The 8149-nt window shown below is 47.1% G+C and overlaps 1 pseudogene; it reads right to left on the bottom strand.

The window, feature by feature from the left end:
- Positions 1-3835: 3835 nt before the first annotated feature.
- LOC136481822 (disease resistance protein RGA5-like) overlaps positions 3836-8149 on the bottom strand; it is a 48134-nt pseudogene continuing 43820 nt past the window's right edge.

Here is an 8149-nt window from a genome sequence, read left to right as displayed (position 1 = left end):
CCACCTTCTGGGGCCCTGGTCGTGTGGGCCACAGCTGGCTGTGGGCCGCTGCCGCGCGTGCTCAGTGGGCCGCCAACCTCTGCTGGGCCGCGTACGCGCGTTTCGCGCTGGGCCAAGGCCGAGCTTAGTGTGGCCCTTTTTCCTTTTTCTTATTTGCAGAAACTTCATAAATCCGCCAAAAAGTGTAGAAAAATCATAAAAATGCCAAACCAATTTTGTTAAGTTTCTAAAATCATGATCTATCTGATAATGTATTTCGTTCGCATAGGTTCTGTATGTTTTTAGGGTTGCTCTAATTATTTTAACATGCTTCATATTGTTGAGACATAAACTTGTAGGAATATCCGTGATAAATCGGTGATAGTGTTAGCTCTAAAAATTTTACAGTAGGTTAGAAGTGTTATCAAGTGTTCTCTGTAATTTTTTGTAGCTGCAGAGTAATTAAATCGCTAAGATAGCAAATGAGCCCTAGTTTGAATATATAGTAAATCCAATAAATAAAATAAAGAAACACCTTGGAATTGTATAACTAAAACACTTGTTGGGTAATGACACATTTCTCGACGATGTTGATACGTAGATTAGTACGTTAGTCATTGGAGCTAGCTTGTTTTAGTACGTTAGTCATTAGTAAGACTCAAAGTATGTACTCTTTTTAAGAGTTGTTGTTGCCTTGTTAATTAACTGTTACATCATCTCTGCATCGCATTGCATACTATAATAGGGATGTTGATGGATCGCGGAGTCATCGGGAGTTGCTCGTGTCCTACTGTACAATTAAACCAACATTTGCTTCCTATTCTTGAATTTTCTCGTAAGGTCTCTATGCTCTTTATTTCACCTTTTTAAATTAAATCGCTGCATTAGTTTGTTCTGTAATTTAAGTTGAACCCTAGATATCTATTTGTTGAACTCATGAAACTTGCAATCGGTTTGTTATTTAGTTACTAAATATATTATTAAAGTATACCAGTCGTATCCCCGTGTCATTGCTTTTTCAAAAATGGTGTATCCGCGTATCTGATACGTATCCGTATCTAAGCTGCATAGCTTACCAGGTACAAGGGTGGTTGAGAAGTACTCCAACCCCCCAACTACTCCTATCTAATCCTAGTACACAGACATGTCATATTGCCATGCTACTACAGTAAATAGATGTGACAGCAGGACTGACTTTTATGCCATCCCCTGCTGGTACAGAGGAAGTAGCAGATTATTTCTAACAATCCGGACTAGATATCTTTAAGGCCCACATATCAAGGTCAAAGTCATTGTTTGCAAGTTTTTCAATATATATTAAGAGACCATATACAAGGCGGGACAAATTGAGGGTCACTGATGCATTTTGCTTTACTAGTTTAAAGCAACTAGTGAGCTACCATGAGAAAGAAATGCAATAATGACCCCGAAGAATAATCTTAACACATAAAAGAAAAAACAGACTTTTCTAAAACGAAACCAAGTAAACACAAGATAAATCCTTGCAAATGTCTAAGCATTATTAGAACTAAAAGACACAGTACCCCTGACGAACTGAGATAAGTACAATCTGAGGTGCCGTGCAGTGCGTGAGGATAAGTGGATAACAACTCGAAATAGCATTCACTTGGTCATCGGGCTTCTAGTATGGGATGGATGGTCAGATGGACGCCTGCTGCACCCCTGAGCCATGGAACTAAATATATCATATCTTGATCAAGTCTTCTTACCTGGAGCATGGGACTACTGGGATGGACGCCTGCTGCGTCCGTGATGTCATTCTCCAAAGCCTCCACCTCATCAGCAACAACAGCAGAGCAGTCAACATCGACGTCGACATGTTTGAGGCCTGCCAATCAGGGCCTTGTTTAGTTTACATCAAAATTCCAAGTTTTTTCACTTTCTCTCCATCACATCAATTTTTGGACGCTTGCATGGAGTATTAAATATAGATAAAAAAATAACTAATTACACAGTTTAGTTGGAAATCACGAGATGAATCTTTTGAGCTTAGTTGGTCCACGATTGGACAATATTTACCAAATAAGACGAAAGTGCTACTATTCATCGGGTTGAAAAAATCTTCAATCTAAACAAGGCCCAGGTGCAGTTTGAGCCTTTCGAGGTTTGGCATGGCTCCCGGCTCAAACTCCAATGCCGCGTCACACCAATAACAGCGGAAATGAAACTTGGCCCTTGTTTAGTTCGCGAAATTTGGATTTTGGGTCTACTGTAGCATCTTCGTTTTTATTTGGCAAATAGTGTCCAAACATTGACTAATTAGGCTTAAAACGTTCGTCTCGTAATTTCCCACCAAACTGTGTAATTAGTTTTTCTTTTCGTCTACATTTAATACTCCATGCATGGGCCGCAAACATTCGATGTGACAGGTACTGTAGCAACTTTTTGGAATTTGGGGGTGAACTAAACGCGGAAATCCGTTCACTCCAAAATGCAAACTTTGGCACTATGCAAAAAGAAGATTTCCCGTCACATCAAACTTGTGGTACATGCATGGAGTACTAAATATTGACGAAATCAAAAACTAATTACACAGTTTGGTTGTACTTTGCGAGACGAACGTTTTGAGCCTAATTAATTAACGATTGGACAATTATTACCAAATACAAACAAAACGCTATAGTACGCTACAGGAATCTACATTAACTTTGGCGGCGCTGATTCAGGGCAACTAAACGAGGCCCTTGTGGGTTGATTGCGTTCCTTGGGTAGACGATGCCTGAATATTTATTCTTTCCTTGTCCGCTTCACCACGGATAAAAAATGCGGAGGCGGGTCAGGTTGACTAGTGAGCTGATTTGAGGGCCCACCCTATTTAAGTTATGTGTATCAAGAAGAAGCATTTGAAGCGGTGGTGGAGTAGGGACACACGAAGCCATGAATGAACATGTGGCATCAGGATCACTCTGGCACACACGTAGTTCTCGCAGGTGCCTGAACAGCCTAGAGGGCGTTGAGATACATGCTTCCTTGTGATCCTTCATATCACGTACTTCAGTAGAGTACGGCCATTTAATTTGAAGTACCCTCAGAATGGTCAGATCACCGAGTCCTTGGATAAACTTTACAGATTGCATACCCAAATCGATCATTGATAGCTCTTCCAGCGCCTGCAGACTTCCAATTACATCAGGTTGTTACAATAAATGAACACAAAGCTCTATAGCTGTACTACGAAGTCTCAAACCTTTTTTGTCTTCCCATTGGCTGTCTGCAGCGGGCCGGGGTAAGCAGCAGCAGTGGTTGGCGGCTCTAGGAGACACGGATAAGTAATAGCAGTTCCAAGTGCACAAGACCCTTCTTAACATTAAAGCACTTCTAGTTAGTCTCAACGGTTCATTAATGATCAAAGGGGAGGAAACACAGTTTGCCCTCCAGCACCGTAACACATGTCACTAATAATTAACAGAAGAGTCACTGATGTATTCTACTCAAGCTTAAAATAACGTTCCACATGACACAAAAAATTTGGGAGTTACATTACAAATACTGATCGATCTTAATTTGGAAACAAATACAATAATGAACCATGTGACGGATGAACTCAATGCATAAAAAAGAAGACTAGAATTACTAAAATAAAATGAAGTGTCGTACCAGACAAAACTACGCAAGCAAACCTATCTAGGCATTGTCAGAACCAAAAGCCACATAGCAATTGGAACCACCAGTTTAAGCTCCCTGAAAGACTATGATTTTAACCACCAGTTTAACCAGCGGTACCGCCTGCCATCCGAGAGGTCGAATTTGCCTTGTTCAATTCCTACATACTCCGTACGTACCTGAAAACGGAAAAACATATGATAGTTTGTGGTCATACTCACAATGGTCTTCATTAGGCTTCTACTATGGCATGGTCGGATGGACGCCTGCTGCACCCCTGAGCCATCCAATATTTTTGACGAAATCTTTGGATCTGGAGTATGGGACGGTTGGGATGGACGGCTGCTGCGCCCCTGATGTCATCCTCCAAAGCCTCCACCTCGTCTGCAACAGCAGCGTCGCAGTTAATATATATAGCCACATGTTTGAGGCCTAGTCCCAGATTCTGCAGCCCAAGGACGAGGCCACCTTCCCCAAACTTGAACTGGCACCGTGCCATCAGTTCCAGCTTGAGCCTTTGGAGCTTTGGCATGGCTCCCGGCTCAAACTCCAATGCCGCGTCACACCAATCACAGCGGAAATGAAACTTGAGCAAACGCTGAAATCCTCGTGGGTTGATTGCGTTCCTTGGGTAGACGATGCCTGAATCTCCATCTTTGTCATTGAGGCCTCGTTTAGATTGCGAAAAAATTTCAACCCGATGAATAGTACCACTTTCGTCTTATTTGACAAATATTGTCCAATCATGGACCAACTAGGCTCAAAAGATTCATCTCGTGATTTCCAACTAAACTGTGTAATTAGTTATTTTTTTTACCTACATTTAATACTCCATGCAAGCGGCTAAAAATTGATGTGATGGAGAGAGAGTGAAAAAACTTAAAATTTGGGTGGCATCTAAACAAGGCCCGAATAAGACAATAGTAAGAGAGAGCAGCATGGGTAAACTTGCTAGGATATTTATTCCTTCCTTGCCTGCTTCACCATGGACACGAATAGAGAGGCGAGACAGGTTGACCAGTGAGCTAATTTGAGGGCCCACCCTATTTAAGTTATGTGTACCAAGAAGAAGCATTTGAAGCGGTGGTGGAGTAGGGACACACGAATCGATTAATCAACATGTGGCGTCAGGATGACTCTGCCACACACGTAGTTCTCGTAGGTGACTGAACAGCCTGGAGAGCATAGAGATACATGCTTCCTTGTGATCCTTCCTAAGGTACGGCCAATGAATTTCAGTATTCTCAGATTAGCCAGATCACCGAGTCCTTGAATAAACTTTACAGATTGAATACCCAAATTGATATATGATAGCTCTTCCAACGCCTGCAAACTTCCGATTCCATCGGGTAGGTGCACCGATGCATGGACAAAAATGGGAGTACGACCCCGGATACCCACGGCAGACTACATGGGCTACGCCCCCAGGGACAACACAGCCCACTAGACGAAGCCTTGCGGGGCACGACTCTGCTCGGCGCCTCTCGCAAGACACCGGGAAGATATCCTGAAGATGCTACGAGATCTATTAGGATACGTATGATCCCATGATTCTTGTAATCTGTTATTACTTTCCGATTATCTCTTAGATCTAACCGACTTGTAACCCTGCCCCCCCCGGACTATATAAGGCGGGCAGAGACCCCCTCTAAACTCACGCAATATCATACGATAGCCAATACAAACCAACAGACCATAGGAGTAGGGTATTACGTCATGCTGACGGCCTGAACCTGTCTATCTCGTGTGTCTCTATTGCCTTCTTGTTCTTGATTACATGCCTCTCTGCCGATCAATCTACCTTCGTGGGATACCCCTCGGAGGGCTGCCGACGATATTCTATCGACAGTTGGCGCGCCAGGTAGGGGTGTGCGCGCTGTTTCCTTGTCGAACAAGATGGCTTTTTCCACAGGCTCTTCGTCCCTCCCACAGCCCGACCAGATCTTCACGGTCGGATCGATCTCCTAGATCATCAACGCTGACGTAGTCGGAGAGCTTATCGAACCGATGCAGATCGATTCTGCGCCGATCACCCCAGCACCTGCGACTGCAGATCCAATCTCAGAACCGCCTCTGAGGTCGCCTTCATCGACAACTCGCCGTCCGCTTCCTCGCTACCAGTGGAGGCAAATCAACAACGATGATCTGATCGCATCTATCGATCAGGTTGGTCAGAAGCTCGTTGATTGTCTCTCCATCGCCGAATCGGCTCTGGACACTCTCATTCAGCGCCGACCACCCTCCGATCTAGATCTATCGGAGGCTGGTCGGGAAACTCTAGGGGTTACGACCATACCCTTCGGGTTCACCAACATCGCCGCCACCTACCGAGATGCCCTTAGGGTCAAATTCGCCGACCAGGTTGGAGATGTCCATCCTCTCGTCGACCAGATCGCCGACCAGCTTTTGCTGACTGTCAACATGTTGCACGTCGACTGACGCCTGAAACATCCCTCCAAATCATCTTGGAGGAAAATCCGGACTCCGAGTCCCAGGGCTCTACGGAGACTCTCGCCGAAACCACCACTGAGCAACTTCTTCTCCCTCCCTTTTGGGGTGGCGTGATCTTCAATGTCAGCGTCGACAGCCCCCCTCAAAATGGCGAAACCGAGGAGGAACGCGCCGCTCGTGAGAACCGGAACGTCAATCGCGCGCAGTGCCGAGCAAACGAGATTGCCCTTGCGATGGCCGAGCAGCAGCTTGACTCGTAAGGAAGGCCACTCCAGCGCAACCTTGACGATGAGTTTATCCGTGTTGACGGCCACGACCTCTACAAGACTCCAAGCGCCAATCTGGCAGTGGCTGCCAATGAGCTCGCCTGGCTCCCGCAGACACCAGAGGTCGCCAAGGTCGCCGCCATGCTTAAAGCGACGCACTGTCAGGTCAACGAGATCCGCCAGGATCAGAGACCTTCATACTCCACAACCTCGATTCGTCGATTAGCCGCGCAAAGATCCGATCGCCGCCCAAGTCGTTTCGCCGACCAGCACCGTGACGACAGGCAACCCCTCCAGGGCGGAGCTAGGGGCAACCGCATTGAACATCACCGCCAACACAACCAGGAAGTCGACCAGGACGTCCGAGTTCACCTCAACAATCTTCGAGATGCACGATGACGTATCGACAAGAGTCGTTTCGACCGTCATGAAGAAGAAGTACGCCGCTGTCAGGAGTACAAGTAGGGGTTCGGTAATCCGAACTCAGCTCTCCAGCCACTCAATGCTAGCGACGCCGCAGACCATGACGACGACGATCCCAAGGGACCCAGAGCTTTTACAAGAGCACTCCGAACACTCTAGTGGCCCCGGGGTTTCAAAATCACCGGAGTCGAGTCCTACGAGGGACGGATGAACCCCACATAGTGGTTGAAAGCTTATGCCACTACTGTGCGTACCATTGGGGGAGACACCAGCATCATGGCGAATTATCTTGCCGTCATGCTCACGCCAGCTGCGATGAGCTGGCTGACGAGCCTTGCCCTAGACTCCATCAGATCCTGGGAGGAGCTGAAGAAGGTCTTCATCGATAATTATATGGCTACGTGTGTTCGGCTGGGCACCAAGCATGATCTGAACTGCATCTACCAGAAACCATCCGAGCTCCTTCGTAGCTACATTAGATGCTTTTCCGAGATGAGGAATTCTATTCCTAACATCATGGAAGCTGAGGTCATCACCGCCTTCGTCCAAGGACTCCATCACCGTGATCTTCGCTCCAAGTTCAATCACAAGTCGCCAATGGGGATTGGCGAGATGATCACTACCGCCAACCAGTACGCCGACACCGAGGAAGCGGAGGTGTGATTCAACGAGGATGCAGGCACTCATCGCCCAACCCGCCGCTATGACAACTGCCCCGACGATTGATGCCACAACAACCGCCGCTACGACGACCACAGTTACCATAGGGACAGCGCCCGTGATCGGCCAGAAGGATCCAAGTCTAGTTAAAATCGCTGCCGCCAGCCAGACCACATCATCGCTGCCGTTAATGAACCTTGCGCCAAGCGCAACTATGACGAGTAGTACAAGAAGATCCTTGACGGCCCGTGCCCTCTCCACAAGAATGCCAAGCATAAGATGAAGGACTGCCTCGGCTTGGCTAAGGAGTTCTAGGACAAAAAGCCGACCGACAACACCAATGACGAAGCAGGCGACCGCCGACCACCTGGGGGCAATAACAATGCCTTCTAGGATCACAACAAGGTGGTTGCCACTATCTTCGGGGGCCTCACCTCCACCGAGAGCAAAAGTGAATGGAAGCTCGCCGCCCGGCGGGTGCTCGCCGTCACTACGAAAGACGCCGCCGCCAACCCCAGCTATTGCCCATGGTCCGAGGTCCCCATCACCTTTAGTATGGCCGACCAGTGGGTAGGCATCCCCTACATAGGGTGTTTCCCCCTTGTCCTCGACGCAACTGTTCAGAAAAGTGCTTTTCAGAAAAGTGCTTGTTGACGGTGGGAGCACTCTGAATCTCCTCTTTGCTGGAGCCCTAAAGGAGTTGGGCCTCGGGATAACAGATCTCTCACCCTCAGACTCCTCCTTCT

This window comes from Miscanthus floridulus, chromosome 9, assembly GCF_019320115.1.
Source record: "Miscanthus floridulus cultivar M001 chromosome 9, ASM1932011v1, whole genome shotgun sequence".
NCBI classification, from domain to species: Eukaryota; Viridiplantae; Streptophyta; class Magnoliopsida; order Poales; family Poaceae; genus Miscanthus; species Miscanthus floridulus.
Note: the sequence above shows the minus strand (reverse complement) of the source record. Positions and strands in the feature narration are given on the sequence as shown.